This window comes from Thamnophis sirtalis, unplaced genomic scaffold (genome assembly GCF_051295495.1).
Source record: "Thamnophis sirtalis isolate CommonGarterSnake01/CBP01778 unplaced genomic scaffold, rThaSir2_p1.2 scaffold_9, whole genome shotgun sequence".
NCBI lineage: Eukaryota > Metazoa > Chordata > Lepidosauria > Squamata > Natricidae > Thamnophis > Thamnophis sirtalis.
The window spans coordinates 43,427,990-43,442,471 of NW_028261389.1; positions in this window are offsets into that span (position 1 = coordinate 43,427,990).

The following is a 14,482-nucleotide window of genomic DNA, read 5'->3' on the forward strand; positions in this document are numbered from 1 at the left end:
AGAGAGCGAAGACCCCATACTTACTAAGAAAAGCCCTTGGGCTGACGACGCGTCTGTCCTTCTCTGGACGAAGTACGGGTCCCTGTTCGGGCACCAAAATGTTGCATTTAGGGTTCCCGAGGCTGAAGACGAAAGGGAATGTCCACTCACGGATAGCTGAATCAACCAAAGTTTATTGAGCATCCAGAATTAACATGAGAATCCACAGCAAACTTATTAATCATGAAACATCATTCTTATAGTGTTTTCAGCCTCTTTGAGCTCTACGTATTATCTCATTATTGGCTAACAAATCTCCAAGGCACAATAATTGGTTAGTCCTTACATCATTGGTGTTCGTGAGAATGTTCACGTTGTAATAGCTAAGTAAATCAAGTATTATCAAATGAGTGAATAAAATGTTGCAGGTTATTACTTTGTATCATCCCGTGTCCTCGAACATCCCTGGGAACACTGCAAGAGCAAAGATTAGCTGACAGGCAAATATTTTCTGCAGATTGATGCAGTTTCTACTTACACGTGTAACCTCAGTTCTAAGGACCATCCAGATGATTCACCGTAAAAACCCTACACATCCCTTACTCTCCTCAAAGATTTTTCCACTGTTGAGGGAAGATGGATTATTGCCTTACATTTTCTGTCTTCCAAAACTGTAAAGTATATCTTGTGTAATTTTAGAACTGAGATGTCCTTAGAATGGAAATATGTGTCCAAACTATCCTAAATGAGGGCTTCTCCCAGATAAACTTTAAATTAAACAGCAATAGAGTAATGAATAGCAACATAGTATAAGTGAAAGACTGTGAAATAAAATATAGGTACCGTATTTCCACGAAAATAAGACACATCCTGAAAATAAGACCTAGCGTGATTTTGGGGGGGTGGGCCTAATATAAGCCCTACCCCAAAAATAAGACCGGGGATGGGCATGGCCAGCACAAGACGCAGTGAGCACATGGGGGCCAACAGTGTCCAGCAGTACCCACAGACAACTGGTCCCTTGGCATAGTGCAGATAAGTCTGAGTGTGGAGACAGAGTCGGGGGACACAGGCGATCTGCACGGCTGCCTGGTTCATGGGAAGCTTGCGGGAGGCTTGTGCGGTGGCACTGGCATCAGGTGAAGGCAGAGACACAGGGAGGCAGGCTATTCCAATGCCCCCAGCAGGCACCTGTCCCAGCAGTCACAGGAAAACTGAGAGATGGTGGGATGGAGTGGACAGCGTGTTGGGATTGCCTGCCTCACCCCAGGCCTCTGCCTCTGCCTGGCTCCACCGTGCACTTTTTGCCCAGAGGGAGACTGGAAGCTTCATCTGCTTGCAAATGGGGCACATTGAAACGGAGCTAATCGCTGTTTGAAGTTACAACAGCACTGAAAAAGTGACTTATGATTATTTTTCACACTTATGACTGTTGGACAGCATCCCTCTGGTCACATGATCAGAATTTAGACACTTGGCAATTGACTCATATTTATGATGGATGCAGTATCCTGAGGTCACATGAGCCCCTTTGGGCACCTCCTGACAAACAAAGTCAGATTCACTTAACAACTATGTTACTAACTCAAGAATTGCAGGGATTCATTTAACAACTGTGGCAAGAAAGCTGTAAAGTGGGGCAAAACATACTTAATTGTCTCACTTAACAACATATATTTTGGACTCAATTGTGGTCATAGATTGAGGACTACCTGTACCTAAGTCCTCTTTTTGCCTGTATTTCTAGCCTTTAAAAAGGATTTCCAAGTTGTGTAGACACTTACATGAATTTGACTAACCATAAAGATTATGTTAACATATTACAATTATTCATGATTTTATAGCATTTGAGATCTGTGTATTGTCAAGATATTTCATAGACCGATGCAAAAATTGTCAATTAAGAATAATTAAAATTCTCAGCATTGATACCATCATCAAGAAGTCAGTAACTATGGTGGACACTGATAACCCTGCATTATAAGCTAGTGCCGCTAGCTATCCTTTAAAACTACGTTGTAATGGAAGGCAGATGACTGTTGCCGATATTAAAAGCCGGCTTGATTTTCAGTCCTGAATATGCTGAGCCTTTTTCCCAATCAGCCTTGCATAATGCCAGCTGCATTTTTCAAGGAATCCAAATCCATTTGGTAAGCCAATCAGAGCCGTGTAGTTTTTATTAAATCATGTATTAGTTAAACACCAATAACAAAGACATCATGACTAAGAAAGCTTTCTCCTTTGAACTAGAATTTGCACAGTTCAAATCCCATTCCCACAGCCAGTGGATTAATGTCTACATTATCTGAGCATATGAAGGCATCTCTGTCCTACAGACTTGCAAAAAGGAAGCTGTTTTCCTTGTCGGGATATTAAGATTTGTGTGTATTTGCCAGGAGCTCATACTCTAGGCCAGCACAGCTTGCCTTGGGAGGAGCTTGTACGATAAGCGTATTACCATTAAAAAACCCGTGCTGGGTATTAGACATTATTTCTCTCATACATGATACGTTGTAATAAGATTTGAATGCAGTAATGCCTCCCTGAAATATAGCTGGAGGTAAGGCCCAGCAGGGAGCAAGGGATAAATCCATATTATAAATTAAACTATGGGGTAGCATCTTCAGTTAAGGCTGCATTACATCCTTTTGTTGAAATTAAGGCAGAATATTTATACACATCTGGTAACATGCCTTTATTTTACCTGATTTGTAACTTAGCAACCTCTCAATTAACATTCTTGCCATTACTTACATAGCAGCTAATAAATCTAGTCGAGTTTTGGCAATCTACTTCCAAGTGATATGAGATGGTTTAAGAACACAAGCAATATGTGAAGCCCCACTATTTCGTATTTCGTATTTCGTATTTATTATAATTTATAGGCCGCCCTTTTCCCTGAGGGGACTCAGGGCGGCTTACAAAACGCGGGAAAGGGGGTACAAGACAAAAAACATAAGACAATACATAATTTTAAAAATGAAGCACAACATTCATTCATCATTCGGGAGGGGACAAACTAGATTTTTTTATCCCCAGGCCTGACGGGATAGCCAGATCTTGAGGGCCGTGCGGAAGGCCTGGGCTGTGGTGAGGGTGCGAATCTCCACGGGGAGATTGTTCCATAGCGTCGGAGCTGCAACTGAGAAGGCTCTCCTCCGCGTAGTCGCCAGTCGGCACTGACTGGCGGATGGAATTCGGAGGAGGCCTACCCTGTGCGATCTGATGGGACGCAGGGAGGTAATTGGCAGAAGGCGGTCTCTCAAATAGCCAGATCCACTACCATGGAGCGCTTTGTAAGTGGTAAGTAGGACCTTGAAGTGCACCCGGAGACCAACAGGTAGCCAGCGCAGCTCGCGGAGGATCGGTGTTATGTGGGCGAACCGTGGTGCGCCCACGATCACTCGCGCGGCCGCATTCTGGACTAGCTGAAGTCGCCGGATGCTCTTCAAGGGCAGCCCCATGTAGAGCACGTTGCAGTATTCCAGCCTAGAGATCACAAGGGCTCGAGTGACTGTTGTGAGGGCCTCCCGGTTCAGGTAGGGCCGCAACTGGCGCATCAGGCGAACCTGAGCAAATGCCCCCCTGGTCACAGCTGACAAATGATGGTCGAAACTCAGCTGTGGGTCCAGGAGGACTCCCAAGTTGCGGACCCTGTCTGAGGGGTGTAAATTTTGTCCCCCCAGCCTGATTGATGGAACATTAGCCAAATTTTTGGGAGGAAAACACAACAGCCACTCGGTCTTTTCCGGGTTGAGTACCAGTTTGTTAGCTCTCATCCAGTCTTTAACAGCCTCAAGGCCCCGGTTCATCACTTCCACCGCTTCATTGAGTTGGCACGGGGCGGACAGATACAACTGTGTATCGTCCGCATATTGGTGGTATTTTATCCCGTGCCTTCGAATGATCTCGCCCAGCGGTTTCATGTATATGTTAAATAGTAGGGGGGATAAGACCGAACCCTGCGGCACACCACAAGTAAGGGGCCTTGGGGACGATCTCTGCCCCCCCACCAACACCGACTGCGACCTGTCCGAGAGGTAGGAGGAGAACCACTGCAAAACAGTGCCGCCCACCCCCACCTCCCGCAGTCGTCGCAGAAGGATACCATGGTCGATGGTATCGAAAGCCGCTGAGAGGTCAAGGAGAACCAGGATGGAGGCATAGCCTCCATCTCTGGCTCTCCAGAGATCATCGGTCAATGCGACCAAAGCGGTTTCTGTGCTGTAGCCGGGCCTGAAGCCAGACTGGAAGGGGTCAAGATAGTTAGCTTCCTCCAAGGTACGCTGAAGCTGGAAGGCCACCACCTTCTCAACAACCTTCCCCACAAAGGGGAGGTTGGAGACTGGACGATAGTTGTTAAGAATTGCTGGATCCAAGGACGGTTTCTTCAGGAGGGGTCTCACCACCGCCGCCTTCAGCGCGGTGGGGAGATGCCCCTCCCGAAGAGAGGTGGTAACAACCGCCTGGATCCAGCCTCGTGTCACCTCACTGCTGTTGGCAACCAGCCAGGAGGGACACGGGTCCAGTATACAGGTGGAGGCACTCACAGCTCGCATAGCCTTGTCCACATCCCCGGAGGCAACATCCTGAAACTCAACCCAGAGATGGTCTGCCAGATCATTCCCCTGTGTCTCGGCTGGATCTGCAAGAGTGGAGTCCAGGTCCGATCGAAACCGAGCAACTTTGTCCGCCAAGAACTGTACATACTCCTCAGCCTTACCCTGCAAGGGGTTCTCCGTCTCCCTCCTATTTAGGAGGGAGCGGGTTATCCTGAACAGGGCGGCTGGGCGGGACTCGGCGGACGCTACCAAGGAGGCAATGTATGATCTTTTGGCTGTTCTTAGAGCCCGAATATACTCCTTGGTGCAAGCTGTCAACAGTGCCCGGCTCGACTCGGACCTATCAGACCTCCACAGGTGCTCTAGGCGTCTCCTCCGGCGCTTTATCTCACGGAGCTCCTCGGTGAACCAAGGAGACCTCCGTGGGCCGCTGACCCGGAGGGGCCGTAGTGGCGCAATCCGGTTCAGAGACTCCGATGCTGCCGAGTGCCAGGCAGCAGCAAGAGTCTCCACCGAACTGTGGGCGAGAGTATCTGGAATAACCCCAAGCTCCGTCTGGAACCTTACTGGGTCCATAAGTCGCCTGGGGCGGAACCACCTGGTCGGTTCCTCCTCCCTACGGTGGGGGTTTGGCCTCCGGAAGTCTAGCCTCAGTAGGCAGTGGTCTGACCACGACAGGGGAATGATCTCATTTCCCCTCAGACCAAGATCATAACTCCACTGCTCCGAAAGAAATACGAGGTCGAGCGTGTGACCCGCTGAGTGAGTTGGGCCTCGAATTACTTGGGTCAAGCCCATGGCTGTCATGGAAGCCATGAACTCCTGCGCTCCATCAGAGTGTTCACCGAGCGAAGGCAAATTGAAGTCCCCCAGAACCATAAGCCTAGGGAACTCAACTGCCAGCTCGGCTACTGACTCGAGGAGCGAGGGGAGGGCTGCTGCAACGCAGTTGGGAGGCAGGTACGTAAGCAGCAAACCCACTTGACCCTTGAGGTCCAGCGTCACCAGTAGGGACTCACACCCGACAAGCTCCGGAGCAGGGATCCTACGAGGTACTAAAGACTCCCGGATTACAATAGCCACACCGCCACCCCTTCCCTGAGCTCTCGGCTGATGAAGCACCTGAAACCCGTCTGGGCACATCTCTACGAGGGGGACTCCTCCTTCTGTGCCCAGCCAGGTCTCAGTAATACATGCCAGGTCTGCGCCCTCGTCTGTTATCAAGTCCCGGACGAGGGGAGCCTTGTGAACAACAGACCTGGCATTTAGCGACAGCAGCCTGAGATCAGGGTCCTGACTACTCGCGCCATCTGACCTTGGAGTGGGATTTGTAGGGCCGGAAGGAGGGATCTCTGTGATGTAGCGAACCCTCCTTCCCCGATGATGGCCAGCCCTAAAGTCCCCGCCATATCTGCCTCTCCCTGTTATGACCGCAATGCTCCGACCCTCTCCCGTGGATGTAGTCCCCCCAACCACCCCGGTGGCCCCCGCAAATCCCACCAGGTCCTCCGAATCATACATACTCATTCACTCACTCAAACAATCCCCACGTAATAATTAAGAACACAAAAAATACAACAGTAATAATAATAAAAAGTGGGATCATTCATTCAATCTCATACATACTCCTAACATATCCCAAACACAGTAAGAAAGAAAAAAAATAAAATAAAAAGAAAAGGAAGAAAAAGAAATAGAATTGCGCATTGATTATGTTGTTAAAAAGCGAGTCCAGATAGAGCCAAATGGCCTTCCATAATTAAAGTAATTAAAATAGGTGTTGTGTTTAGCGTCCAGTTATAGTCCGGAGAAGGTATGCGGGGGGGTAGATCGTATTCCCCTCTTCTATTGGCCTGGATAAGTCCAAAGAGTTCGGAATAAATAGAGGGGATAGGAGGTCGTCTTCCACCTGTGCTGCTCCGAATAGAGTTCCCAGGATAATAGTGGTGGGTGATGTTGCTGATGGTACTCAAAGTCAAATAAGGCTGAGCTAGCAGGTCTGGAACCAGATGAAACTGAGATAGCAGGACCAAAGGCAGATGGAACTTAGCTAGCAAGCCTGGGTAGCCAACCACCACAATCAGATGTGGCTGGAGGTTAAAAACCCACCATAGGGGGGCGCCAGATGGTACGTGGAAGACACAAGGCAGAGCCCCACCGAAGCAAAGGGAGGCAGGAAGTGAAATGCATCCAGGGAGCCACCTGCCTGGGCAGGGATAAAGAAGGGAGGAGGCAATACTGGGAGGGAAGTAAGGCTGGATGGAGAAAGGGGCCATCCGGAGGGGCTGGTGCAGCGTTGGGGGAAACCACCCATCCACTATGCTCAGTCCCCCCACTGCTCCGATACGTTCTCTCTCCCTCCTAGATGATGATGATCTCACACAGCCCCAATGAGGCAGTTCAGTAAGCCTGGTAGAAAAAGTTCGATAAGCCAGGTAGAAAAGCCAGGCAGGGAGGCCAAAAGCCACCACCGTTGCAGCCGGCGTGATGTTACTCCTCCCACCGCCAAATAATACAAACAGCTCACGGAGCCCAAAACCCCAAAGTTGTAGAGCCCGGGGGCATCCAGAAACGGCGACCCCTGCAAGGGGCTGGGCTGATCCTGAAAATTCTCTCTCCTTCCAAGGCGGCAATAGTCCTATAAAACCCCAGTACTGTGGCTCAATAGTCCAAAATAAGTTGCCTGGAGCGGAAAACGCTGACTCGACGCCGCCCCCCCCACTGTCGGATAACGCGGGCGGCTCGCAGTTCACAGACCTTCGAGATCGAGCTATCCAGGGTCGCTCAAAAATGGCGACCCCCGCAAAGGTTTGGGCTCCTCGAGTCCCCTGGATTCCGGACATCCCCGGAGCCTTCTTCGGGCGCATAAGTTTCGGGATTTCAGATGTTTTTTTCAGCGTTTGCTTTCCTTATCGTCTGGAGCAAAACGCCTGGGCGCCATCTTCCGTTCTCGCACATGCGCACTAGCTTTTCCAGAATATTATTTACCTGCGAAGATGTATAGACCTCCCATTGTTGAAAGTCAAGTTTGATCAGACTGAATTTTCTTACAAGAAGAAACAGAATTTATTGAAGAAAAGCAGGAATGCAAGGATCAAAAAGATTCTTAGTATAAAGTCTGATTGTGCAATATCTATCTAAAGTTTAATTTAAATTTGTCCTTCTTTCATCACCAAAAGTGCAAATAAAATTCCAGGTGCTTTTTCTTTTTCAATTTCCATTCCCTACTTTCCAGTTTCCTTTTAGTGTTTTTCCCCCCAAAATAAGGGGTTTGAAAAGGATTTTAATACAAAGTTATTACTCTTAAAAGAGGTGGTGCAGTTTAATCCTTAAATTTAATCCTTGGTAGTTGTCCTAATTATTATTTTCCTGGGCTCCAAGATCACTACAGATAGGGACCACAGCCAAGAAATTAAAAGACGCTTGCTCCTGGGGAGGAAAGCTATAGCATACTAAAAAGCAGAGACATCACCCTGTCAACAAAAGTGTATATAGTCAAGACTATGGTTTTCCCAGTTGCAATGTATGGCTGTGGACCATAAGGAAAGCTGAGCGCCAAAGAATTGAAGTTATTTGAACACTTTTGAATAAGGTGACCAGATTTTCAGATTGGTAAAGAGGGACACCTTTGACCGGAGGAGAGGGGGGGCTTCATTAAAAATTTTATACGGAGCAACAAAAATGTTCATACAACGCAAAAATAGTACTGTATTTTGTTTTATTTCAACATAACTACAATTTACGAATATAAATTGTAACTGTTGCCAAACATCAAAATTTTGATCACGTGACCATGAGGATGCGGCAATGGTCGCTAAGTGTGAAAATGGTCGCTAAGTGTGAAAAATGGTCATCAGTCACTTTTTTCAACGCCATTGTAACTTTGGTCACTATACCACCTTTCTTGCCACAGTTCTTAAGTGAATAACTGCAGCTGGTATTTTGTATTTTGGATAGAATCTTTTTTTAAATAGTCTAAGACAATTAAAAAAAAAGAATCCACACAGAATAAATTGAAGTAAAACATTTCAAACTATTCCACACAGAATAAATTGAAGTAAAACATTTCAAACTATTCCACACAGAATAAATTGAAGTAAAACATTTCAAACTATTCCACACAGAATAAATTGAAGTAAAACTATTTTAAAAAATTCTATGCACAATATATTTCAAAGTATTGTGCATAGAATTTTTAAAAATGGTTTCACTTCAATTTATTTTGGATAGAATCTTTTTTTTAATTGTCTTAGACATTTTTAAAAAGATTCTATCCAAAATACAAAATACCAGCTGCAGTTATTCACTTAAGAACTGTGGCAAGAAAGGTGGTATAGTGACCAAAGTTACAATGGCATTGAAAAAAGTGACTGATGACCATTTTTCACATTCTTTGGTACTCAGCCTTCCTTCTGGTCCAACCTTCACAGCCATCCATTGCAAATGGGAAAACCACAGCCTTGACTAGATGCACTTTTGTTGGCAGGTGATGTCTCTGCTTTTTAGGATGCTGTCTAGATTTGACATAGCTTTCCTCCCCAGGAGCAAGTGTCTTTTAATTCCTTGGAATTGGGTATGTCTAGTTTAATGAAAAGAAGGACCGAGGTATTGTATTGTGGTTGCTGCAATTAATATATTTAATAACTCCATTTTTATTCTTTATTTTTTAATAATAATTTTCATAACAGTTGCTCCTGTTTTTGTAATTACTGTTTTGTGTTATTATTTTAGTGGATTGTTGTACACCACTGAGAGTCATTTCTATTGAGATGTACACATTTGAACAATGTATTTATTTTCATATTTAAGGAAAGGCATCATCTATAAACTAAGCAAAGGTGTAGCTTCCAAGATGTGCCCTTGGGATCTTGAAGTTGGTGGGAATCTACTCAGAGATTAATTGAGGAAAGCTTAATAACAGGGAGTTCTTAACTTAAATCCACACAGAATAATACTATTTTAAAAAATCCTATGCACAATAAATAAAATATTATTTTAAAATACATTAAAAAAATAAAAGAAAAAAAGCCAGCTCACTTACCAGCAGGCAGACATTCCAAGTCAATCCAGAATGATATAGATGTTAATACAAAGAACTGAGCAAATCAAAATGGTGAAATAGTCCCAGGGAAATATTTTTCAAAGAAAAATAGAAGCCACCATTTTTTCCCACACGAGCAGACCTCCAAACTCCGTGCCTCTCCCATCCGGGAAATCCAGAAAGGAACAGTTGCTACTACTCTAGGCAGCTCTGTTTCCTGCAGCTCTATGGTACTTGGTCATTTTTTCTTATAAAAGTGAGTAAAAGGGGCGCGGGGGGGTCCGTTTTGTTGCTTTAACATTTTAATATCTTCAATGAAAGTACTGAGACAGAGAGAGGGATTAGACAGGGTGTCTTTTGTCTTGCCCCGGTTAGGATTTCTTAAGCAAATCCACTGGGCTTTCAACATGAAGCCAGAAAATCGGGACTTTTTTAAAATGGCCCTGGACACGGGAAAAATTGTTATAAAGCGTGACTGTCCTGCCATAATCGGGACGTCTGGTCACCTTACTTTTGAACTATGGTGTTGAAACAGATTCCTGCGAGTCCCTTGAACTGCAAGGTGATCAAGCCGGTCAGTCCTAGAGGAGATCAAGACTGATTGCTCTTTAGAAGGCCAGATCCTGAAGATGAAACTCAAATACTTTGGCCACCTAATGAGAAGGAAGCACTCACTGGAGAAGAGCCTGATGTTGGGAAAGATTGAGGACAAAAGAAGGGGACGACAGAGAATGAGGTAGCTGGATCAAGTCAGAGGTGGTATTCTGCAGGTTCTTACCGGTTCACCAGAACTGATAGCAGAAATCGTAGGTGGACCCACCCATCCACCCTGGCTCTATGGCTTTTAGGCCCTCTTTTAGGCAAAGTGCATGTGCGGCATGTGGGACATGCCAGCAAAGCGAACATGTGTGCACACTCACATTTGCGAACTGGCAGGGAAGGTAAGTAAATACCATTCCTGGATGGAGTCACTGAAGCAGACGGCGTGAACTTAAATGGATTCCAGAGGACAGGAAGACCTGAGGAGTGTTGTCCATGGGGTCGCAATGGGTTGGACATGACTTCACAACTAACAACAAAGTTGTCCTAACAACCTCTTTATCTACCCTCCCCTTTTTTTGAAAAAGAAGTTGGAAGGAAGATCTCTAAATATATGTTAAAAGGAAACAACTGTTAGATATGGTAAAGATAGTGTAATGACAAGGTGAAATTTCTGCATCACTTTACACTTGTAAGAGGCCTTGCTGGAGACAAGTACTATCTTCCATAAACAAAAGCCTCTGGGTCTGTATGTCTTTTTTCATTGTGTGGCAGAGCTCCAAACGATGTCGTTTGGCATATTCATTGCAGATGTTCACCATTACAAAAGGTATTCCGTATAAGTCTCAAGTATTTACATACTGGAAGCTGCAGAATAAGATTTCCTCTCTTATAGGATTTAGCTATGTTTCCATCTGGAACTAAAGTATGTTCTTTATAGTATGCCACTGATGTTGGAAGCATACTTAAAGGACAATCACATTGTAAGATATATATTTGGCTGAAAATCTATGTCCTATTTTTACAGTGAAAGTATTGTTCTCAGTTTCTTCCCTCTCTGAAAATACATTCCTCTCAAAGAAGGGCAGGAAAAAAAAATCAATTACATCACTAATATACTCTGCTTCAGGGACTCAGAGATATTATATATAGAGATTTTTCGCTGATAACGGATAAGAGCCTGTGGCCTAATGGCTAAGATCTCTGCCTAGTATGCCTAGTATGCAATATAGCCCAGGTTCAAATCCCAGTAAGGGTATGGCTAGCTGATGAGAGCTAAATAGCTTGAAATAGATCTATACTAGTCTCCCTTTATTTATTTATCAGCACAAATAAAAAAAACATACATGTGTGTGTGTGTGTGTGTGTGTGTGTGCATATATATACTATATGTTGGGAATCGAACCTGTGCTCTATTGCCTCTTAGGCAGATGTGTTAACCATGAGCTACAGAGCTCGACTCCTTATCAGCCAGCCAGGGTGAGAGGTATATATTTAAAGTCACAACCCCTGGTAATAGAGCACAAGTTCGATTCCCAACAAGGGTGTGGCTAGCTGATGAGAGCTAAATAGCTTGAAATAGATCTATACTAGTCTCCCTTTATTTATTTATCAGCATAAATATAACAAATGTAACAAAAAGGCAACAGTAAAAAATATTGGGTTTCTGTCTGGATGGTCTCTTGTGACGAGCCGAAGACAGATAGTGGAAGTGTGACCTTCCTCCCATATTTGGGCATACCAGGGGTCGTGACTTTAAATATATACCTCTCACCCTGGCTGGCTGATAAGGAGTCGAGCTCTGTAGCTCATGGTTAACACATCTGCCTAAGAGGCAATAGAGCACAGGTTCGATTCCCAACAAGGGTGTGGCTAGCTGATGAGAGCTAAATAGCTTGAAATAGATCTATACTAGTCTCCCTTTATTTATTTATCAGCATAAATATAACAAATGTAACAAAAAGGCAACAGTAAAAAATATTGGGTTTCTATCTGGATGGTCTCTTGCGACGAGCCGAAGACAGAGAGTGGAAGTGTGACCTTCCTCCCATATTTGGGCATACCAGGGGTTGTGACTTTAAATATATACCTCTCACCCTGGCTGGCTGATAAGGAGTCGAGCTCTGTAGCTCATGGTTAACACATCTGCCTAAGAGGCAATAGAGCACAGGTTCGATTCCCAACAAGGGTGTGGCTAGCTGATGAGAGCTAAATAGCTTGAAATAGATCTATACTAGTCTCCCTTTATTTATTTATCAGCATAAATATAACAAATGTAACAAAAAGGCAACAGTAAAAAATATTGGGTTTCTGTCTGGATGGTCTCTTGTGACGAGCCGAAGACAGAGAGTGGAAGTGTGACCTTCCTCCCATATTTGGGCATACCAGGGGTTGTGACTTTAAATATATACCTCTCACCCTGGCTGGCTGATAAGGAGTCGAGCTCTGTAGCTCATGGTTAACACATCTGCCTAAGAGGCAATAGAGCACAGGTTCGATTCCCAACAAGGGTGTGGCTAGCTGATGAGAGCTAAATAGCTAATTTTTTTTTTACTGTTGCCTTTTTGTTACATTTGTTATATTTATGCTGATAAATAAATAAAGGGAGACTAGTATAGATCTATTTCAAGCTATTTAGCTCTCATCAGCTAGCCATACCCATGTTTGGGAATCGAACCTGTGCTCCATTGCCTCCCAGGCAGGGAGTTAACCATTTGAGCTACAGAGAACGAATCCTTATCAGCCAGCCAGGGTGGGAGGTATATACTTAAAGTCACAACCCCTGGTATGCCCAAGTATGGGAGGAAGGTCACACTTCCACTCTCTGTCATTAGGCTTGTCATAAGAGACCATCCAGACAGAAACCCAATATTTTTTTTTTAGTGTTGCCTTTTTGTTACATTTGTTATATTTATGCTGATAAATAAATAAAGGGAGACTAGTATAGATCTATTTCAAGCTATTTAGCTCTCATCAGCTAGCCATACCCATGTTTGGGAATCGAACCTGTGCTCCATTGCCTCCCAGGCAGGGAGTTAACCATTTGAGCTACAGAGAACGAATCCTTATCATCCAGCCAGGGTGGGAGGTATATACTTAAAGTCACAACCCCTGGTATGCCCAAGTATTTCCTTTTCTAAATGAACCTTCAATCAGCATTAATATACAGTAGTCTAATTTTTTTGACTGATAATATGATATCTGGCTTCAGGCAGGAATAGTAAGAATTGAATCACTGATGACATTGTCTAAGGCACAGGTTTTTGTCAAGACAGGCTACAACAGAATAAAATTATGGGTGATTCCAGCATCGAGCATGACTTGTAAGTTGCCTTCAGCCCTCGAGGGTTTCCCCACTACTATAACCTGGACTTTTATGTGATGTGCAATTTGCACTCATAAAACAGACTGAAGAAACAATTGCTTAGATATCAGGTGTGGTCATTAGCCACATCTCTTTCTCCAACTTCCTCGATTCAGGTCCACTTAACCTCAGGCCAGGTATGGTTCACCAAGCCACTGATTATCATCTATATTTCAGTGTCTGGGAATGAAGTTTGACTGTCAAAGAAATTGGAACATTTCCCCAGAACCATCACTATATCATGGCAAAGGCAGATGGGTATCAAGATACTAGTGGTGGCAGAAAGGTTGTGCTTCACATATCCCCAAAATGCTTTTACTCTGCAGCCCCAGATAAGATTATTTCACTCTACAGATAAAACATTGATATTTTCTCTACCTTCTAGTTCTGATATACATATATATGTGGGTGTGTCATAGATATGTGTTATTTCTCTATCTGTGTGTGTGTGTGCGTGCGTGCGTGTGTGTGTGTATACATGTGTGTGTATGTCTGGATACATACATGTGTGTGTTTGTGTACACAACATATATACATTCTGGAATCTTCTCCCCTCAGAGATGAGGTTAACCTCATCATTCCTGAGTTTTTGAAGTTTCTTCAAAATTGAGTTATACCAGCAGGCTTGGAGACCACAGGGGATGAGTGAATTCATGAATTGGCTCCATTATTATTAACCCTTCCTTCTATTATTCTCTTTTCCTGCTTTAGTTCTTGTCATTTTAATACTCTTTTAATAATAGTTATATGTTTGAGGTAATGATTATTTTATTTATTTTACTCATTTATTGATTGTTGTATGCCACACAGAGTCACTTTCCAATAGATGTGTGGCCATATAAATATTACTAAAACTCTCATGTCTCTTTGCCTGTTTGTCATCTTCAACTGGGCAAATATTTTTCAGCCAAGATATCTCAAATGGGATAACTTACAGAAAGCCAGGATGCACTATTGCCATGGGAATGAAATTTAAGGAAGTTATAGCCACTTCAG